This window comes from Euprymna scolopes, chromosome 31, assembly GCF_053919585.1.
Source record: "Euprymna scolopes isolate OS-2025 chromosome 31, ASM5391958v1, whole genome shotgun sequence".
Taxonomy (NCBI): Eukaryota; Metazoa; Mollusca; class Cephalopoda; order Sepiida; family Sepiolidae; genus Euprymna; species Euprymna scolopes.
The window spans coordinates 5,951,915-5,974,399 of NC_136512.1; the positions used below are offsets into that span (position 1 = coordinate 5,951,915).

The 22,485-nt window shown below is 28.9% G+C and overlaps 1 protein-coding gene across 5 annotated transcripts in view; it reads left to right on the plus strand.

The window, feature by feature from the left end:
- Positions 1 to 22,485, plus strand: part of LOC145255605 (uncharacterized) — a 529,950-nt gene that overhangs the window by 183,367 nt on the left and 324,098 nt on the right. Inside the window, exon 1 of one of the 5 annotated variants that reach the window (XM_080114098.1) lies at positions 13,987 to 14,287. The exons of the other annotated variants lie outside the window; for them this stretch is intronic. The gene's annotated coding sequence lies outside the window, so the exon portion shown is untranslated. Of the gene's footprint in view, positions 1 to 13,986; positions 14,288 to 22,485 lie in introns of those variants that run through there. 5 annotated transcript variants of the gene reach the window in all.

Below are 22,485 nucleotides of genomic sequence, written 5' to 3' on the forward strand. Positions count from 1 at the left end.
AAAAAATGTGCCTTTTTCTAATAATGAAACTATTTCAAGTGATAAAAAAATAAGGGAAAAAGCAAATATAAATTTAATCAACTCCTACCGCGTGAAATAGATTTAGAAAGAAATCCACCTTAAATAATAAAAATCAATAATGGGTGTTTTTTTAGGTCATCAGAAATTATGATAACATCTTTTTTTTTTTTTTAATTCTATTTTAACCCCAAACAAGGCACAGTGCCACTTTGATGCAGAGGACTACTATCAGGGACATAAGTTGCAGGTATACTATGTAGGGGGATGAGCAGCAAGATGTTTGTTCACATTACATTTGAACTTCTGCATGTCAGTACAGTTGGGAAAGCAGAATCCTGAAAAGGAATTCTAAAGTCTAGCAGTTCTGGGGAAGAAACTATTGGAGTAGAAAACTTTCTTACATCTAGGGATCTATACTACGTAGAGGTGGCATTTAGCTGCTTGTTGGGTTTGTCAGAGGTATTTACATCGAGAGGGATACAAGTGCTTGTAGTTCGTTGGAGCATTCACCATTAAAATACTTGTAGAACAGGCAGAGGGCTGCAACATTTCGTCAATGGGATAGAGGTTGAAGCTTAGATGACAGTTCAGGGTCTATCAGGTTGGTGACTCTCTTTTGAACCCTGTCCAGGAGTGAGAGACTAGTAACAGATGTACCAGCCCAAATGTGACAACAATACTCCATACATGGGCGAATGGTGGCCTTATAGAGGTACAGGATACTTCCAGGCGTAAGTAGCTTTCTAGCACGGTAGAGAGAGCCTACCTTCCTCGCAGTGGCTCTGCCAATGCTCTCAATGTATCTGTTCAAACTCATGTTCCTTGTGAATGTTAGGCCGAGGAGTTTAAAAGAAGTACTTTCAGGTAATGTATCTTTAGTCATTGCTATTTCTACTTATATATGAAAACAGTGTGTGTGTGTGAGAGAGAGAGAGAGAGAGAGAGAGAGAGAGAGAGAGAGAGAGAGAGAGAGAGAGAGAGAGTTTGTTCCTATGGATTCCAAATCGACTAGGTCGATATTTTTCTTTTTTGAAATTTCACACAAATGTATTTTATGTATCTGGGAGTGTTCTTATATAGGTTTTATATCTGATAAGTATTAAAACTCGACAATCAAAAAAATCTGATCAAAGAAGAAACAGTCAGATTTTGATTAAAGTTAACACCCTCATACAACTTAACATCACAAGTGCATTTGAGAAATTTTATTACTGCACAAACAGAAGGGCTTGACATATAAAATCAACAGTAGGTTCTTTGATATGACAGGGTTGCATTCAAAATGAATGTTTCTGTTTAGAGCACAACTGAACCATGATACTTAATTTTTGCATTTTAAACTTTAGCATCGAAATGTCATGGCCTGAAGAGGTTTTTTCTTAATTTTCCTCTCAACTTTTTCTTATTATTTTGATGATATAATAAATTTTTATATAACTTTTATTCCTCATCTTTCATGTAATATTATTGTTTGCTCCTCTTTTCTTATCTTGATAAGTTTTGCTTTGTTAAAGATTTACTCTTTGATAACATAATTATAAAACTAATTTTATAAAAGCAACAGTAGGTTCTCTACAGTGCAATGTGGACTACAATGTAATGTGGACTAAGTCACTGCAGGAAGGCACGTAAAGCTTCCTCTCTGTACACTGTGGTGGGTTCCTGATTAGAGCAGGCAATCAATCGATGTAATTGAAAAACGGGCAATTTTACTGATTTCTATGACAATAAAAGTCTGTGACGTGCAAAGAACATTTTAAGCCAGATGCTCAAGTAAAAAAACAAAAACATTTTAAGCTAGATGCTCAAGTAAAAAAAAAAAAAAAACGGCAAAATATAGTAATGGTGGGGCATAGACATAGACTATATTCCTCTTGCATCCCAACTCCCTCTGCAGGTCCCTGGTAAAATTATTGGAAGTGTGGAACATTCATTGATTTCATTTAATCTCGAGCAACGTCAGGTCTTCTTGCTAGTAATTTATATATGCAAAAATAAATTACTAACGTGATTCTATGATTTTTCATGGATTTTTTTATGATTGATATGATTGCGAATGCTGGTGAAGCATAATAGGTATTCGTAAACTAATCTTATAATTAGCGGGACCTGTGGAAATTCCACAGGGAACTGATTCATATGTAATATATTGATGTTGGCATTTTATAGATGTTCAGTGTAAATGGAGACGCTCTGATATTATTGTAGCTATTTTGTTAAAACTGCAAAAGTATTTATCTAAGCTAGCACGAACGCCCGGCAAAGCCCGGTCGTAAAGTACGCTTAAATATGATATTTTAATTCTTGCAGATTTCGTTTATATTATTATAGAGTTCATATTCTATCGATTTCTATATATTATAAAGCTGCGATTTCAAAAATAAAAAAAATATATCCATAAGACTTGGATGTATTAGCTTGAATCGAAACCGAAATAAAAACTTATATATATATATATATATATATATATATATATATATATATATATATATATATATATATATATATAACTTGAGTTCCTTCAGCCATAATCGAAACCGAACCATAGCTTATGAAGAATTCTTGATAAAATTATTTATAAAAAAAATCGATGACTTAAGTGCCATCAGCTATAATGTAAACCGAAACCAAAACTTATGAAGAATTCTTGGTAAAATTATTCCTGATAAGAAATGGAAGTGTATAACAATTAAACGACCCGGATGTAGGCGTAACACAGAAAATAACACACATCCTGTCGTAATAATATATAGATAATCAACAACGCGACGAATAAGGTTTCTTGTTGGTTTTTGCTATGTGTTCGTTTCTACGTTCGTTGATTATAGGATTATATCAGGTGTAAGGCGAGGTGAGTGGGGAGACAATGTCCAATACCATCACTTGCAGAGAAGAGATTCAGCAGAACGATATTGATTGCGTTGAAACATTGAACGCGTGAAACACTCTAGATCTGCATTCCTCATCTTTTCCACCATCCGTGCCTCGGGTCATTCAGATGTTACAGGCAAACTCCATCTTCTCATCTACAAAAGACCGCAAACAGAAATGCAGTGTTCTGATCGCAATCTTTCCATCCCTCGAATATTCTTCTTTTTTTTTTTTTTCGTTCCTCATAACCCCCCCCCCCCCGCCGAATCTAGGAATGGGCGGGAATATGTCCCCCCCCACCTCGCCCTCATTTGACGCATCTCTCAAAATGAAGCATTTACGCAACTTTTCGGCTTCATGGTCAGAAAATTACCTCTCTATTATATTTAAGTAACATACTACACTTCACTTATTTGTTCTCGGTTAGTGGATGAGAAATCATTCACGCCGGAGACAATTTTTATTTTTCTTCCTTTTCTCCACATTTAAAAACGACCTTGGTGCCTAACTCTATCCTCGTGGGGAGGCAAAACAAATAGGAACATCAGCTTTAGTTAGCCTTTTGGCTAGGAACAAAGTGTAATATCTGTTCTCATACAATACTTCACCTTTTCTGTCCTCGGTCAGTGGAGGAGAAATGCTCATGACCGAGACAATTTTTATTTTTGTTTCTATCTAGAGTGCCCCTTTTTGGAGAGCTGGGGTTTCCACCACATTAAACTCTGCCCTCGTGGGGAGGCAAGTAAATAGGAACATCAGTTTTAGTTAAATAACTAGCAGGGCTATTTACCCGGTGTTGCCCGGTAAAGTAATAAGTTTATTTTTATCAATAAAAATTGATTTCGTTACGTCAATTCACCCGCAAGATAAGACTTCCTCTTAAAACTGAAATAACTAATGTACTATTTTATATAATTAATTAGTGTGTGTGTGTGTGTGTGTGTGTGTGCGCGCGCGTGCGCGCGCGCGTGCGTGCGCCGCCACTAAACTTTTTAACTATTGGTCACATAACACTGAAATTAACAAGAAGTAGTAATCATATACCACGGATGCTAAAAATAAAAAAGTAAAGAATAAACTCTTTGCTTGGATGGATGAATAACGCGTGCTGACATACATCGGCAAATTAAAGAGCAATCTGTTCATTTCAACTTGCCGAAATATTTTTACTTCTTTCTGCGCATGCCCACATTCAATTCAATTCATTTAAGCCGTTTAATATTAAATCTTTCTTACCTATCTCTCAATAGCTACGTGACTGGAGAGATAAATGTTTTGGTTTCGATTAGCTGATGCCGCCCAAGTCATTATTTCTTTTTTTTAAATTTTGAATGCAAAATAATATTCAATAGAGAACTAGCTCTCTAATAATAACTACGAAATCTGCATGAATTCATATATATTGAACGTATTTTATGACCGACAAAGTCGGGCGACCCCACTAATTAGTAAATAAATAAATTAATTAATTAAATAAATAAACAAATGAATAAATAAATAATTAAACTTATGGGTCGTTTATAATTGACTATTAATCTTGCCATTGTGAAAAATGATTATTAAATATGAAGACATTGTGTTTTTTCTTTTTTTTACTTTTTTTTTTAATAAGAAACTGAAAAATAAGACACGCACTACTGCTGCTGCCAATCTCATCACAAGCCAATTTAATTTAAACTAAATAATAGCCCACATTTGTACCACTCACGTCTCACAGCTATATTTCAAAATTCATAATGATCGGTTAATTAGTTTCAGAGTGAATCATGTACATATATACCTATCTAACTGTATAAATATTAAAGTATCAATAGTATTGATCTTATTGATATAATACTGCCATTTCTTTAAAACCGTATTTGAAACCTAGTAGATGATGCTCTTTTTTCTTCCATGCAACATCTTTTCTATAGAAGAGACATTGCGAGCCTGTCTCGGCCCTATCGTTATTTTCATGGCAAGTGCTTGTCTGAGCTTAAATCTATTGTCCCCCTTTGCCAAACTTTCACAAATACACTCAACTAGCTACAACCACTATCAATAGCTTCCCCAACTCTCTATCCGTGCCTAAATCTAAATGCAGATTCCATAAACAAAGCTTATTCCTGCAACTACTCATCTGTGGAACTCTGTTCTGCTGGCCTACTTTGTAGGTGACTATAATATAGTCATCTCTAAGTTCAATGTAAACAAGTACTTGTTGAATTGTTCCTTTAAATAATCAAATCATACCCAATTTTTCACCACTAATGTTTATTATGCTGTTGTCTTGGTGACCACCGTACACTCATTAACCTTTATCTTCCAGTGGCCTTCAGGCTTTGATAAATGATGACTGCCTTGTAAAAAATAATTCTTTGAATGAAGTAAACACGTACCAGTTATACTTTTTATGTGTAAGGTGTTTTCTTTTTTGTTTTTTTTTTTAGAGGTAACAAACTTTCAATTTAAATAAATCACATAAATATATTTTTATCATACAAATATGTGGTTTATTCCAAGATTTATTTTTGGCATATATAATTTAAATACAATTTCGGTGATATAGCCACCGTGACTTGCATGAATATGGTGTAATCTATGGGCCCAATTTTTACAACTCTATGCATTAAATTAAATTATGCTGTATTTCGGCAATAACACATCAAATGTTGTCTTTCAAGTGGTCTATTGCGTCTGGTTTATCAGCATAGACATAGGATTTACACATCCCCAAAGAAAATAATATAATGGGATTAAATCGCATGAAAGCGGTGTTAATTTCACAGGTTCATTTTGTGAAATTATTCGTTCACTAAATGTTTCTCTCATTAAATTGATCATATCACATACTTTGTGGCATGTGGCTCCATCCTGCTGAAAACACATGATGAATTGCCAAACCAAGCTGAACTCAAAATAAGCGATAGTTGCTAAATCTGCAATCAAATAAAATAGATCATCAATTTTAAATTCGCCACCTATAAGAAAACACCCTATATTAATAGCAGATTAAAATATTCGATTTGTTACTATCTTGAAATTTGATCGTGGGTTTTGATCCTTCAAACTATTGATTAGAAAGTAAGTTCTGTCAGGTTTAAAGGCAAATGTTAATTCTGCACTATAGTTAGCAGTCGAAAAATCGGTACCCCCCCCAAAAAAAAATCTATATAACAAATAATGTTAATCCTTAACATTTACTTTTTTACCGACCTGCATACTTTTAATGTTGCTGAAACTGAATTCAAGCTTTTTAGCATTTTTTTCTCACATGAGAATCAAAATGACTGAGTAAAATTTTTATAAACAAACGTTAACAAACAGTTTGTACATTTCATTTCCAACAAACGTGTAGGGTGCACATGTGTATTGCCGCTCGTGAGAGATCAAGAAACAATAAACAAAACTAAGTTCTTTTACATACATACACGGTCGCTGGTCTTTCATTCTTTTATCGTCGCTTTTTTCATATGTGGTCGTTGATTTCCTCGTGGTTGTAATCTTCTGTTTAACTGTTACCAACTAAAACGATATCTCACAATATTTTAATAAACAAACGCTAAGCATCGTTAAAACTAATTCAACTAAAATTAAAAATTAAAAAAAAAAAAAACTACAATTAAAATATAACAAACATGCACTTGTTGGGTTTTGCCAGTGTATGATGACGAAAAATCAAATAAGTCTTTTTTTATATATGCGTGCGCGGTTTTATCATCACTTTTCCATGTGTGGCTGTTGATCTCCTGTGTGGTTATGATCTGTTTAAGCGATGAATAACTACTCATGCATGGAAACACAATAGAGGCTTGTTGGATTTTCAAAGGTTTTATTTAGAGAAGGGTTGTTTATGGAGGGAGAGACCAATCTAATTATGATTACTTCTTTTTTTTTGTTTGAAATCATAGCTCAATCCCAGAACTAAATATGACGATTTTGGATTTTGCATCATATGGACTGAGATAGCTACCATGACTTGACTTATAATTCAAATATAGTTTATAATATAATACAGCATGTCAGCTGAAAATGAATTTGTTGGACTAAAATTCCCCTTCAGAATGAAAATTTTGCAGAGCAATGAGAGTGAGATGTTTACAACTAAAAATATATGTCATAATATTTTAATAAATAAACGTTAAGTAACATTCAAATATACGTTTCCAACAAACGTGCACATGTGGGGTTTTACCAGTGAGCGATAAAGAAAACAAATCAAATAATAAAAGTCTTTTCTACATACATGCACGATCGCTGGTCTTTCATTGTTTTTATCTCAATGTGTGGCCGTTGATCCCCAGTGTGGTTGTGATCTTCAGTTTAACCCAAGACGAATAACTACTTATGCAAAAAATATAACGGAGACTTGTTGGGTTTTCTAAGGTTTTATTTAGAAAGGTTTCTCTTTGAGGGAGAGACCACGTAAATTATTTCTTAGTTAATTTTCTTAACCCAATCTTAAGATGGTCGGCGTACGGGCAGAGTGTTGAGGCAATATTAACTTAGATTCTCTCTACACTTTTAGATACATGCCTCTCTTGCTTCCTGGTTCTGACTTACTAGAAACTCTAGTTCTATCCTCCCGAACATGTGATGTAATTTCTATGTCATATCATTTGACATCTTCATTTCTAGTGTGTTTTATGTAGGAAGCTAGCCGTTAAATGCCCACCTCAATCACGCTAGTTACAGAGGGGTCTATTTCTGTTTGCTGTCAGGTTATCCTGATATGTGCTTAATATAACCATCACCGAAATTCATACTAGTCAACATAATCTCTATTTACTGACAGTGGGTTCCAATCTTTAACAATAAAACAAATCCTAACGTGCCATTGCATTTCCCAAATTCTTAATCAATTCTTTTGGCGTTTTATGTTTCATATGGCATAGTCATGTTTACACACTAGTACTCATTAGATCACTGAAGTTAAGCAATGTTGAGCCTGGTAAGTACCAGATGGGTGACTATTTGTCGGAGGATGTCGACACCACCCTGCAAGATCTGCAAAAAGCTAACATCATCATCTTTCTTGACAGGGATATACATGTGACTGGGGATTGCTTGTAAATATCATACTCCCATGAAACTTCCTTCTTCGGAAGAAGCCTGTTCAACACATGTAGAGTGAGTGCCACTTCGATTCATTCAGGTATACTTTTGAGTTTGCATCTTTAATTTATGCAAAATTATTCATTTACCCTACCACAACAATACATATAGAAAAGCAATCCCAAAATTCATACCAGTTAACATTATCTCTACCTATTGGCATAGGGTCCCAATATATAACTATTTCTCTGATTAATATTTTGATATTTAGTCCTGCTCTACATTTTTTGTAGATTTGGCCAAACATACAGAAAGGTGGAGGTATTTTTACTCTTGCACTCCAATCTACTATTACTGGCACCCACGTTATTGTAGCGTAATTACGATTACGGTTTAAATAAATAAGAGATAATAGTTTAGTTTGAAGGTCAATTTCTAAAAGCAAACACATGCCAGCGTATAAAGTCGATGTTAAACTAATTTCCATTTTCTGCCAGGTTGTCATTATATGTAATTATAATGTAACTTCTGCTAAAATTCATATTAGTTAATAAAATTTCTACTTATTGGAGTAAGGTACTAATATATAACAACTGCTCTCGCTCTGTTGTGGAATTCATGGCTTTATTCTTTAAAAAATGAATATTGAAAAAAATATGACTTACCCTAGTACTACTTCTAAATCTGAATGGTATGCTTTCTCTTAACTTAGAGTTAGTTGTAGGGTAAGTCATTTTTTTATTATCATTTACCTCTGAAATTATCCAAAGTTAAGTGACTTCCTCCAAAAAATATCAACACCCTATTTCTTTTGTGGTTCGATAAGTCAATTTTATGATAACAAATTCAGAGATAATAAACCTTACAATCAGTTTCTACACTTTAAAAACTATATAGGTCGGTAGGAAATTAATTTTGAATATGTTCAGTGAAATTCACTAATTGTAATTTTTCTTTTCAATTTCTTGGCTGTTAACTATATTGCAAGATAACCATGTTAAGCATTTATAGTTCATGTTGCAAAAGAAAATGCGAAATTTTCACATGTTTTTATTTATACTATTACTATTTTTATTTTAACTAATGTGTCACCGTTTATCAAGGTCAAAAGCCACTCGAGCATAAAGGTTAAAGAGATGGATTGCTTGTTAGTTGAAAGATGAAAAATATTATGAGAGGATTAGCAATAATTTTTGGGATTGTCCAAATTCGAATAAATGTGGGGAATGGTCATGACAAGAATCTGTTGACATTGAATTTGAAGACAACTATTTTGTAAGCTGCAGGTAAGCAATATCATGGTAATGTGTTCCAACAACTGGAAGGCTCTGCGAAAAAGCTCTGTAGAAATGTTGAATGACACTAGGCACATGGAGACAGGCAGAAACAAAGGAAACTTTATTTTTGTTGCAAAAAAAAAAAAAAAAAAGAAGAGATCTGACTGTGAATGCCTTCTTACAAGGAGGAACCACAGATTCGAGGTGCTTATCATATCGAAGAATTGAATACATCTTCAATATGTTTTAATATTATTTTTTAAAAAAATGTACCTGAGAAATGAAAGATCCACATAAATATTTATTTTTGCTTAATTCCTATTTCAATCACGTAAATGAAATAGAGTGAAATGGTAATAAATCCTGTAAATAAATATATACATAAATAAATATATAAATAAATAAATATATACATAAATAAATATATACATAAATAAATATATAAATAAATAAATATATACATAAATAAATATATACATAAATAAATATATAAATAAATAAATATATACATAAATAAATATATACATAAATAAATAGATAAATAAATAAATATATACATAAGTAAATATATACATAAATAAATATATACATAAATAAATATATACATAAGTAAATATATACATAAATAAATAGATAAATAAATAAATATATACATAAATAAATATATACATAAATAAATAGATAAATAAATAAATATATACATAAGTAAATATATACATAAATAAATATATACATAAATAAATATATACATAAGTAAATATATACATAAATAAATATATACATAAATAAATATATACATAAATAAATATATAAATAAATAAATATATACATAAATAAATATATACATAAATAAATAGATAAATAAATAAATATATACATAAGTAAATATATACATAAATAAATATATACATAAATAAATATATACATAAGTAAATATATACATAAATAAATAGATAAATAAATAAATATATACATAAATAAATATATACATAAGTAAATATATACATAAATAAATATATACATAAATAAATATATACATAAATAAATATATACATAAATAAATATATACATAAATAAATATATAAATAAATAAATATATACATAAATAAATATATACATAAATAAATAGATAAATAAATAAATATATACATAAGTAAATATATACATAAATAAATATATACATAAATAAATATATACATAAGTAAATATATACATAAATAAATATATACATAAATAAATATATACATAAATAAATATATACATAAATAAATATATACATAAATAAATAGATAAATGAATAAATATATACATAAGTAAATATATACATAAATAAATATATACATAAATAAATATATACATAAATAAATATATACATAAATAAATAGATAAATAAATAAATATATACATAAATAAATATATACATAAATAAATATATACATAAATAAATATATACATAAATAAATATATAAATAAATAAATATATACATAAATAAATATATACATAAATAAATATATAAATAAATAAATATATACATAAATAAATATATACATAAATAAATAGATAAATAAATAAATATATACATAAGTAAATATATACATAAATAAATATATACATAAATAAATATATACATAAGTAAATATATACATAAATAAATATATACATAAATAAATATATACATAAATAAATATATACATAAATAAATATATACATAAATAAATAGATAAATAAATAAATATATACATAAGTAAATATATACATAAATAAATATATACATAAATAAATATATACATAAATAAATATATACATAAATAAATAGATAAATAAATAAATATATACATAAGTAAATATATACATAAATAAATATATACATAAATAAATATATACATAAATAAATATATACATAAATAAATAGATAAATAAATAAATATATACATAAATAAATATATACATAAATAAATATATACATAAATAAATATATACATAAATAAATATATACATAAATAAATAGATAAATAAATAAATATATACATAGATAAATAAATAAATATATACATAAATAAATAGATAAATAAATAAATATATACATAAATAAATAGATAAATAAATAAATATATACATAAATAAATAGATAAATAAATAAATAGATACATAAATAAATATATACATAAATAAATATATACATAAATAAATATATACATAAATAAATAGATAAATAAATAAATATATACATAAATAAATAGATAAATAAATAAATATATACATAAATAAATAGATAAATAAATAAATATATACATAAATAAATATATACATAAATAAATATATACATAAATAAATAGATAAATAAATAAATATATACATAAATAAATATATACATAAATAAATAGATAAATAAATAAATATATACATAAATAAATAGATAAATAAATAAATATATACATAAATAAATAAATAAATATATACATAAATAAATATATACATAAATAAATATATACATAAATAAATAGATAAATAAATAAATATATACATAAATAAATATATACATAAATAAATATATACATAAATAAATATATACATAAATAAATATATACATAAATAAATAGATAAATAAATAAATATATACATAAATAAATAGATAAATAAATAAATATATAAATAAATAAATAGATAAATAAATAAATAAATATATACATAAATAAATAGATAAATAAATAAATAGATACATAAATAAATATATACATAAATAAATATATACATAAATAAATAGATACATAAATAAATAGATAAATAAATAAATATATACATAAATAAATAGATAAATAAATAAATATATACATAAATAAATAGATAAATAAATAAATATATACATAAATAAATATATACATAAATAAATATATACATAAATAAATATATACATAAATAAATAGATAAATAAATAAATATATACATAAATAAATAGATAAATAAATAAATATATACATAAATAAATAGATAAATAAATAAATAGATACATAAATAAATATATACATAAATAAATATATACATAAATAAATAGATAAATAAATAAATATATACATAAATAAATATATACATAAATAAATAGATAAATAAATAAATATATACATAAATAAATAGATAAATAAATAAATATATACATAAATAAATAGATAAATAAATAAATATATACATAAATAAATAGATAAATAAATAAATATATACATAAATAAATATATACATAAATAAATATATACATAAATAAATATATACATAAATAAATAAATAAATAAATAAATATATACATAAATAAATAGATAAATAAATAAATATATACATAAATAAATAGATAAATAAATAAATAGATACATAAATAAATATATACATAAATAAATATATACATAAATAAATATATACATAAATAAATAGATAAATAAATAAATATATACATAAATAAATAGATAAATAAATAAATATATACATAAATAAATAGATAAATAAATAAATAGATACATAAATAAATATATACATAAATAAATATATACATAAATAAATATATACATAAATAAATAGATAAATAAATAAATATATACATAAATAAATAGATAAATAAATAAATATATACATAAATAAATAGATAAATAAATAAATATATACATAAATAAATATATAAATAAATAAATATATACATAAATAAATATATACATAAATAAATAGATAAATAAATAAATATATACATAAATAAATAGATAAATAAATAAATATATACATAAATAAATAGATAAATAAATAAATATATACATAAATAAATAGATAAATAAATCAAATCAAATAAAATAAATAATAAAAATAGTAATAATAATACAAATAAAATAAATAAAAGATTATATATGATATATCTAGCGCTTCTTCGCTAAAGCGAAATTCGAAATACTGAATTTCAAGTATAACCAATATTATCTACTTAATTGCCGAGTAATGAACATATCCAAAAATTACGAAAAACGATAAGGTCGAAAATTAATCATTAATCAAAATCGTTTTCGGAGACAATAAGCGAAAATTAAGAAAATAGAGAGTTCGATTCGTAACAGGAGAGGTAATTATTTTTGTTTTTTAAACTTTAAAAATTTTAGGCCACGTGAGGAAAACTTAATTTTCGCTAATGGTCTTCGGAAAATGTTTTCATAACTAATTTATTTTCTACCTTATCTTGGGTGTTTTAAAATTCAGAGATTCGAAAAAGTGACAAAAAAAAAAAATAATAAAAATAAAAAAATAATAAAGGCAAAATAAGTTACTCTTCTACCTAGCTGGATATGATTTTATTGTTTTCATTTAATGTAAAACGTTTCTTCGTTTAAAAAAAAAAACTGTGTCCAGCGTTACAGACAGACAGACACACACACACACACACACACACACACACACACACACACACACACACACACACACACACACACACACACACACACACACACACGTGGTATCTCATATCTTTGAAATCTCGAAAATGACTTAAAAATTATACAAAATACTGTTAGAAACCCAGCGAATAAATGTTCCTGTATTGACTGGTTTTCTAACAGTATTCCGTGCAATTTTTAATTTTTAACTTATTGTTGAGACTTCATATATATATATATATATATATATATATATATATATATATATATATATATATATATATATATATATAAAGCTGAACGTCTGTGTGTGTGTGTGTGTGTCTGGCCACGAATAGGGTCCTATATGGTTGACTATTTCAAAAAACTGATCATATATAATGATAGAAGATATATCGAGACACAGGAATGGGTATGTTTGATCTGGCATAATGATGATTCATTAAAATTGTGGGGTCTGCGTACGCGCCTGGTCCACAAAGTATGGAAATAAAAAATTAAAAAAGAAAAAAAAACGTTTACAAGTGTTTTTGATATAGATGTACATAATAATACTTTGATAAGTATGTTTTAACTTAAATAGGGATGGTATAATAAAATTGTGGAGTCTGCGTTCGCGCCTCGCCTGGCCTCCATAGAATGGAAATAAGCACAAACTTTGATAAAGACTTTTCATATCTATCTGCGTAAGTATACTTTGATAATTATGTTTCAGTTTGAAGAAATATGGTATAATGATATAATCAAATTATGGGGTGTTCGTTTGCGCCTGACCTCCATAGAATTGAAATATGTCACAAAGCTTAACAAGTTTTTTTTTTTTTTTTTTTTTTTTTTTTACTATAGATCCACAGAATATTGTGATAAGTGTTTCAGTGTGAACAGGTATGGTATAATAAATTATGGGCTTATCTATTTTATTTTTACTTTCATCATATTTTGCTTTGGTTTTGATACCCCCAAATTCGAAGCTCTTTACAACCTTCCCTTTTCATAACCTATCATACTTTCATAAAGCAGAGTCCATTTTCTGTAGGCTGTTTTTGAACCCAGTCAACGACAAGTACTTATATATATATATATATATATATATATATATATATATATATATATATATATATATATATATATATATATATATATATATATATATATATATATATATATACACACACCATTTAAAAAAAAAAACTCTCCATGGATTAAAACAAATCCGAAATTCAAAGGCAAAAGCAAAATGTGACACAAAGTCGTTTTTAATGTTGGGGCAAAACCAGCTCCCCCCAAAGGGGCACTCTGGCAGTAGGCAAAAATGAAAATTTCCTTAGTATAGAAGGGTTTTCCCTACATTGACTAACGACAAATTAAGTTTAGTGCAGCATCAGAGCAGATACTACACTGTGATCTAATTTATATAGTTTATTGCGTCAGAAATTTTACAGTAATCAATTAAAATTGAAAAAGTGAAAAGAAATCGACAACAAACAAGGCCCTAAAATTAAAAAAAAAAAAAAATATTGTTTTTGAGTTGATTTCCAACTATTTTCTTAAAAATAATTTATGTGATCTGTAGTAACGTTTACTCGTCTGTATTTACAAATATGTTGTTTGGGTAAAAATAAGGAGTTCACTCTAAATAATGTAGCTGATTAAATAAATCTAAGATTAACCTTATAAAACAAGTATCGTTAAATTGAATGTTTTATTTCCACTTTAGCGATTTTCTTTTTTCTCATTCTCCCTCGCTTCCACTCCTTGGGACGGTCCTGCGAATGAGAGAAGTGGAGGGGGTGACAAACACGTGCATGTGTGTTTCTGTGTGTGGGTTTCTCTTTCTTGCCCTGTCTCTCACATTATACTCCACCTCCCACCCCGGCTGAGTGAACACTCCTTTGTACATTTGCAGCGGAGTAGGAGGGAAACGAAACGACTAATAGAATTTCCACCATTAGTCAATGGTAAAAAATGTGGGCCACAAAAGTTGCGTTTAAATAAAAAAAAAAAAAAAACCCCAAAAAACTTTAAAATAAAGAAAATACAAAAATTAAAAACATAGCAAAAACAATCACAGCTATAATAAGCCACTCTGTAATAAAGATCAACGTGTATTTATTTGTATATAAATAGATATATATCCCGTCACACAAAAGTTAGTAAAAGTTGAGTATTTTTTACGAACTAACCCAGCCAGTGTAGTTTACCTCTTAAAAAGAAGTCAAAATCTACTTTGTTTTTACTAATGTGTTTCAACAGCCTTTAAAGATAATATGAAAGAAGGAATTAAAATAAAATAATAATAATATTTTACATTTTAGGTTGGGGGATCACTTTCCTATATAACTTTAACGTAAAATGAGTACCCACTTATTGGCCACGTAACGGTCAACGAGACATGTATTAGTTAACATTTTTTAAGTTTGGCGGTGGGGGGAAAAAAAGGAAACGGGGTGGAGTGGCATGAGCTCCTAACATTTTAAAAACGCATAGAAACACTTAAAACATTGAGGGGGGGTGCTTAAAATTTATAATATATAATGGTCCAGAATCCATTCACCAAATGGTAGTACAGCAGCGTCAAGACTTTGCACCTGCTGATAGGACGACCTCCTTGATGGTTAATCCAAGGTTTGGGTCCCTGACTATCAGGTGGATGACATCAACCCAGGTAAAACGTTTACCTCCAGCACCCTTATTAGTGATATGAGCACAAGGATAGAAATAGGAGAAAATAAGGTTATCTCAAGCAACTGCTCAGGAAAATACTGCCAGCCCAGTGTACAGCTATATATTTTGTTTCATTATAATATATACCAATCCTTATTAATGAAGCTCAATGTAATTACAGAGCAATATAGTAAATAAATGACAAAAGACTATATTCCAAAGTTTATGATGTTGACCATCTCATAATTTATTCCTTTAATTCAGTTGACATTTACAATTCTTGACAGTATCTGTTTCGTAGCACAAAATCAATCACTTAATTATTATATCAATCAGTGAATCTATTTTGCTCTTAACTCATCAGAAGAAATAGCAACAATCCATCCATCAAAAGGAAATAAAGTATGTTTTGACATGATTAAAACCTAAAAATTGGAAGAGAAGCTGTAAATACCTTATATGTTTTCATTACGCCATTTTGAATTTTAGAAATAAAGTCACTAAACCCAACTATTCGTACTAACATGTTCTATTAATTAAGGAATATTCTGCCAAAATATTGTATTTAATAATTAGTAAATTTATTAATTTTAATTAATGTATGCATAATTATGAAAATAACATCAATAATTATAAACTATTACACATGTTTGCATATACGAAACTAAACTAAACTAAACTAAAAAAACAGTTTACCATTTATGGTTATATTAAATTATTTATTAATTTGAATTTGAAACCATACATACATGTTATTGCCCCAAACCAGTACTAATCGCTAGTGAAAGCCAAATGATTTCATTTCGCCCACAGCTGTTTGGGGATGGCAGTGGCCACCAATGACAACTGTAGTTTATTTTTTGCAAGGGGGAGGGTAGGCTTCCACCCGGCAATGCTGGTTAACGGGTGCTGCTAGTATATATATATATATATATATATATATATATATATATATATATATATATATATATATATATATATATATATATATATATATGGTACTTTCATGTTTATTATTTCCTAGATGTTAATCCAATAAAAATCTAGCATTTATCAGACAGTTTTGTTTTTTATTTATATGAATGTTTTACCGTTAATACCCATGTAATATGCGCATATATTTTCGAAAATGTAAAAATACACTTGTGAGGGGTAGGGGTGTTCTATAGATTTTAGTTTTGCTTGTAGTTTAAAATTTAAGAATATTTATTATTTCATAATATCAGCAACTGAAAATTAAGTTTTAAACCTAGACAAAAATGAAACAGTTAAAAGAATCGTCTAAAATTATATATATATATATATATATATATATATATATATATATATATATATATATATATATAAGCATTTATTCAGAATATAAATAAGATATGTTAATTTTTCTCTTCATTTAATTAGAGACTCAAAAAATTTGCCTAAGCGTTTTTTTTTAAACTTACCGTTTATTTTTAAAGTCTCTATTTTTTTCATCTTCATTTTAAATCCACTCTTAAAATAACAGATTTAACCTGTTTTAAATTCCAATTATCTGGATTTCATGGATATTTTAGCTAATTGGAATATTCATTTTGAACAGTTGGATTTTACTTTATAAAAGAGAACGTCTTTCTACTGATCTTACACCACCAAAAAATGAAGCAGAATAAATTTAAAATTCTCCATTTGCAAAAGATGATACTCTGGATGCTTCATCGAACAGAATTGGAATTTACCTTCAATGGGCCAATCTTCAACCAATCTGGAACCTAATAACTTCATCTCATTCTATTCAAGGATTACTATTCTATTTGGATACCAAAATTTCATATCCTTTTTTTTTTGTTTCAATACTTATTTTCTTTATGTTTCTTAAAAAGACTAATCTTTAATATATTTTCTATGCATGTGCTAAATAGTAAAATTATAATAAACCAGATTGAATATTTTGCTAATGACTTTCCTCTGAGGAGATGAGCCTACATCGAAAATCCATGAATTAAGGAAATTACATTGAATATTTATTCTTTGTTCAGATAATAAATTTTTGTTTTGAAAAAATGAAACTTAAAAGTGGTGAACGAATGTTTGTTTAAAATAGACATTTGGTGAGGTTATTTGTGGACATCGCTTCCATGGTCAAGTGCTAGAACTGCCGACTGTCAACACGACGATTCTAGGTTCAATCCTAGGCTTGGGAGAGGTGCTAGTCTAGCGGCACTGATGAGTTGTGATACAACGAAACAGAACTGTATGTCGCTGATTACAAATATATATATATATATATATATATATATATATATATATACGAGCAAACAGTTAGTAAAACATGTTAAAAACATATTTAATCTGAAAAGGAAACACTAGATAAGTGGATAGTCCTTATTCCGCGGAGTTTTAAAGAAATACTTTCCTTCTCATCAAAGGGTAGGAAATAGAAAAATGCGGGATCGGATTTTGCATGCAAAAGTAATTGATGAAACAACAAGTAAGTCAAAGATCTTACTTGAAAACAAAAAAAGTGAAGCAGAGGGAATATGGTGAAGAAAAAGGTGATTACACATGAATGGATAGTCTGGTGGATGGTGAGATAATTTTATAAATATTAATTCTTTAATATTTATAATATACTTTAATTTTACCATCTTGGATCATTTTGGTAAATTTAATTGCAATTTTTATTTCATATATATATATATATATATATATATATATATATATATATATATATATATATATATAATTATTTACTATGGATGTCCTGTCGATTTTGAAATATGAGTTTCGCTACAGCAACTAAGTTGGTTGAAATCTACACAGATGATTTGTTTATAGTAGTGAAGGCTTTCTGCAGAATCAACCTTACTTTTTGGCACAACTGCTAATCTTGGTCGGTGCAATGATTGCCACAAAACAAAGCGGACATTAGATCTCAGGTTTTTACATCAGAGTTTTCCATCTCCAAGATTCATGCCTTAATAAAGACTGAGAGTGCATTTCTCCCAATGGATTAAACGCGCCCTAGATACTAATCTGGAAATTACTATATTTCTGAGTAAATGCTTATATATATATATATATATATATATATATATATATATATATATATATATGTATATAAATAATGATTGTTTATTCTAGAAATGTTATTTATTTCAATATATACTGCTTTTATTTAATGTTAAAGCTGTTACGAAAATAAAAAAAATAACCATTAAATAAGAATAAAGCTCAATGCATCTGTTTAATAGTAGCAGAGCATATATGGTATACAACTTTGCTAAAACTCAAAGACATCGAAAGGATCGCATCTGATGAGTTGATAGGTTGAAAGATTTCGGCGAAAACATAAGTTCATGGACTTATCCACCCATTAACGAAATAGCTGTAATGGGAAAATTCACGATGGAATAAAAGAAAGTTAATCAAAAAAATGTAAGTCTTTGAGTTTTAAGAAAATTGTATACTATATATATATATATATATATATATATATATATATATATATAATTAATTGTGGGCATAGACCAATTCATACCATCTAAAACATTCCAACAAAAACCTAACAGCCAGTCATGGTTCTCCCCAGAATGTGCTGCTGCTATCGCGCACAGAAATCACTTTTTCCATAGCTACCAATGTAATAGATGCACTGAGACTAAAGCTGCTTTCAGGACTGCCAACAACCACTGTAAAAGATTAATAAAATATGCAAGAGAGCTATATGCCCAGTCTGTTAAATCCAAGGTAGCTGATCAGCGGCTTGGTTCCCACCAGTTTTGGCAAATAACAAATAGGATCCTGAACAGAAGTGTGTGTTCTATCCCAACCATTATCAATTGACCAGAGGTCATCTCGTCAGCATCAGACAAGGTCAAACTATTTGCCAAGAACTTTGCAGCTAATTCTACCCTATACGACGAAGGCCATCAACTCCCCATATTTCCTCCTATGACATAGAACAAGCTAGGTAACATACAAATATCCGTGCATGAGGTCGCCAAGCTTATCAAGAACCTTGATTCCAGTAAAGCAACTGGCTCTGACGGCATCCCAATTATAATGTTAAAAAAGCTTCGACCAGAACTTGCTCCCATACTTACGAAACTGTTTAAGCGCTGCCTTAAGGAGAAGTGCTTTCCGACTCCCTGGAAGACCTGATCAGTTTGCCCTGTATTTAAGAATTCAGGTGATAAGTCATCTCCCTCTCAGTACAGACCAATAAGTCTCCTGTGTGTTATGAGTAAGTTGCTGGAATCCATATTAAATAGAGAAATAGTCTACCATCTCAGCAGAAACAACCTTCACACACAATATGGTTTCCGCTCGTGACACACAATATGGTTTCTGCTCTGCAAGATCTACCACAGATGTGTTGACGGTTATATCTCACAGGATTAGTGAATCTCTTGACAAAGGCTTCCTTTCTAGGGCAATTGCTCTTGACATATCCAAGGCCTTCGACAAGGTATGGCATAAGGGTCTACTTCACAAGATTTCCAGCTACAGTATAACTGGAAATGTTTTCTCAATCATTAAATCATTTCTCTCCGATAGGCTTATAAGAGTAGTGGTCGATGGACAAAAATCAGAGGCCTGCAGTATTAATGCTGGCCTCCCTCAGGGGTCAATCCTGAGCCCAACTCTCTTCCTGATCTACATCAATGACCTCCCTAAACACATACTTAAATCATTCGTTGACATCTATGCTGATGACACAACCATCTATGGCAACACATCAAAGGCTGTTAATGACAAAGTTCTCTCTGATTCTCTCTCCTCTGATCTCGAGCGCGTTGTTCAGTTGGGGAAGACGTGGCTGGTTACCTTTAATGCATCTAAGACCAAACTCCTATCCTTACATCATCAACGCTCTGATCCCCATCTGGCATCAATTGGGATGGATGGCTCTTGTCTGGGAGAGGCCCCGTGTGTTGACAAGCTTCTGGGTTTGACCTTTACTCCTGATCTGAAATGGAACACGTACATCAAGTCTGTTGCCAAGGTCGCTGGAAAGATGGTGGGATCCTTCTACCGCTCCAGAAGATATCTCACTACTGATGCAATTCTCTATCTATATAAAAGCCAAGTACGTCCAAGGATGGAATACTGCTGCCATATCTGGGCAGGAGTTGCTAAAAACAGCCTATCCTGCCTTGACAGAGTACAAAATAGACTTTGTGGCTTAGTGGGGGATGCCCTTTTCTCTACCCTGCAACCTCTCTCCCACAGAAGAGACGTTGCGAGCCTATCCTTGTTTTAGCGTTATTTCCATGGCAGGTGCTCGTCTGAACTCCAATCTCTGGTCCTCCCTCGCCAATCTTTCGCGAAAAACAACCGTCTAGCTGAATCCACTGTGAAAAATTTCCCCCACTCTTTATCTGTGCCTAAATCAAAACGTGGATTCCATGAACAAAGCTTCTTTCTTAGAACTGCACACCTGACTACAACTTGGATGTGTTCAAGTCCAACGTTAACAAATTCCTTATGAACCGCCCCCTTAAATAAACACTTCATCAAATCTCCACACTAAAGTAATGTACTTGCAATAACCCTTATCCCTGAGTGGTTTCCGGGCCTTGATAAGTGGTGACCACTGTGTAAAAAAAATAAAAATATATAATTATTACAATAATTTTTTTTATACAGACACTAGTGTTTCATCCTTTCAAGAATCATCAGTGCCGGGTGATATGATTACTACCAGTCAGGAGATTCGAACTCGGCCATGAAGCCATATCTGACTCCATTAGCAAAGAACAAACCTCACGACCAATCTCAATATATATATATATATATATATATATATATATATATATATATATATATATATATATATATATATATATATATAGAGTGGGTCAAAGAAGTATATTAGGATTCTTTAAACGGAGACTTTACGATATAATAAAAAGTTCCAAACATAGGTGGAGCTTAGATAAAAGAGGAAAAGATATTGAGAACAGAACAATATATACTGTTGCATAAGAATTTATTCATCAAATTAAAATAAGGGAATACAATCAAGGGCGCAAGGATTATCAAAGCTTTTAATGCCAGGCATTTTAAAGCCTAATGCTTCTCATCATAATAGGAGAGATAATGCTTGGTAACAAAGTAGGAATGCAACGTCTAGACAGATACTACACTTTGTCCATAATCAATAATTGTTTGAGTAAATAAATTCGTATAAATCAATATTTTTTGACCGGCTTGATTTTCTTGATTGGGAAGGACCATG